Raw genomic sequence first — 1,913 nt, forward strand, 5'->3', positions numbered from 1 at the left:
GATACTGGGATCATGACCTGAGCCAAAGACAGTGGCTTAACCCACTGAGCCACCCAGGCGCCCCTAACATTGGATTTTTGATAGGAATTGAATTTACAGATGGTTTTCGGTAGTATGGACATTTTAACAATGTTAATTCTTACCATTCATAAATATGAGCTATCTTTCCATTTGTGTCTCCTTCAATTTCTTTATCAATGTCATAGTTTATGGGGTACAGATCTTTCATCTTCTTAGTTAAATCTTTTCCTAAGTATTTTATTATTTTTGATGCTATTGTGAGTTAGATTGTTCTCTTTATTTTTTCGGATAGTTCATCATTAGAGTGTTAAAATGCTCCTGTCTTGTGCTTACTTTGGCAGCACATATACTAAAATTGGAATGATGCAAAGAAGATTAGCGTGTTCACTGAACAAGGATGACATGAAAAACTGGGAAGCACTCCATATTAAAAAAAAAAAACAAAAAACGAAACAAAACAAAATTCTTGTCTTTTATATATTGATCTTGTATTTGGCAGCTTTACTAAATTTGTTTATTCAAATTTTTTGGGGAAGTTTTTAGGATTTTTTTACATGTAAGTTCATGTTATCCAAAAAAAGAAAATTTTACTTCTTCCTTTTTTTTTTTTTTTTTTGAGTCTCTTATTTCTTTGTGTTCCTTGTTTCTCTGGCTAGGACATCCCATACTATGTCAAATGAGAGTAGTGAAAGTGGACACACTTGTCTTTTTTCTGATCTTTAAGGGGAAAACTTTCAAACTGTTTTGATTGAATATGAGATTAGCTCTGGGCTTGCAATATGTGTTTTTTTTAATGGATTTTTTAAATTATTTTTTTAATTTTTTTATAAACATATAATGTGTTTTATCCCTAGGGGTACAGCTCTGTGAATCACCAGGTTTACACATTTCACAGCACTCACCATCACTCACCATAGCACCTGCCCTCCCCAATGTCCATACCCCCACCATCCTCTCCCAAAACAACTCCCCTAGCAACCCTCAGTCTGTTTTGTGAGATTAAGTCTTTTATGGTTTGTCTCCCTCCCAATCCCATCTTCTTTTATTTTTTTTTTTTTCGTACGCCCCAAACCACCTATGTCGCATCTCCACTTATTCATATCAGGGAGATGATATGATAGTTGTCTTTCTCAGACTGATTTATTTTGCCAAGCATAATACCCTCTAGTTCCATACACATCATCACAAATAGCAGGATTTCATTTATTTGATGGCTGCATAGTATTCCATTGTACATATATACCACATCTTATTTATTGATTCATCTGTTGAAGGACATTTAGGTTCTTTCCATAGTTTAACTATTGTGGACATTGCTGCTATAAATATTTGGGTGCATGTGTCCCTTCAGAATGCCACGTTTGTATCTTTAGGGTATATACCCAGTAATACAATCACTGGGTCATAGGGTAGTTCTATTTTCTGTAAAAATTTGTAGCATTCAGGTTTGAATTATCTTTCAGATACTTGTCTTTGTCACTGTAGTCTCACCTTGTAGGTATTCAAAATATCTCCTAATAACTAAATCACTGGATGACTGTAACATACATTTCTTTGTAGGATAAGTATTTAAACATCTCTCCTAAAGAGTCCTATGAGAGCAAAACACAAAAATAACAGAAAGGGGAGGTGGAGGATTGTTTTTGTGTCTTGCTAATGAGTTTTTAGGCCTGCTACAATTTTTATTAGGCGCTAGACACACGTCAGTGCTTGATTTATGGTTGCGCTAACTAAAGATACCCCTGTTGTTTTTTTTTTTTTAATGGACATTTATTTAGCTGTATTTTTTTTCACACATTGTCAGTATTTAAATCCACTCTTCATATATCCCCTGCTTTTATTCAATACATCTACTGTTTCCTCTGTTTAAAGTAAATAGCATCTGTCCAAAA

At 34.0% G+C, this 1,913-nt stretch overlaps 1 non-coding gene across 1 annotated transcript; it reads left to right on the forward strand.

Moving 5' to 3' along the window:
* The first annotated feature begins 346 nt into the window (after positions 1 to 346).
* LOC132009209 (U6 spliceosomal RNA) lies at positions 347 to 453 on the forward strand. Its single transcript, XR_009401823.1, has one exon. It is a non-coding gene; the product is annotated as a U6 spliceosomal RNA (small nuclear RNA).
* The last annotated feature ends 1,460 nt before the right edge of the window (positions 454 to 1,913 follow it).

Source organism: Mustela nigripes, unplaced genomic scaffold (genome assembly GCF_022355385.1).
Source record: "Mustela nigripes isolate SB6536 unplaced genomic scaffold, MUSNIG.SB6536 HiC_scaffold_7459, whole genome shotgun sequence".
NCBI classification, from domain to species: Eukaryota; Metazoa; Chordata; class Mammalia; order Carnivora; family Mustelidae; genus Mustela; species Mustela nigripes.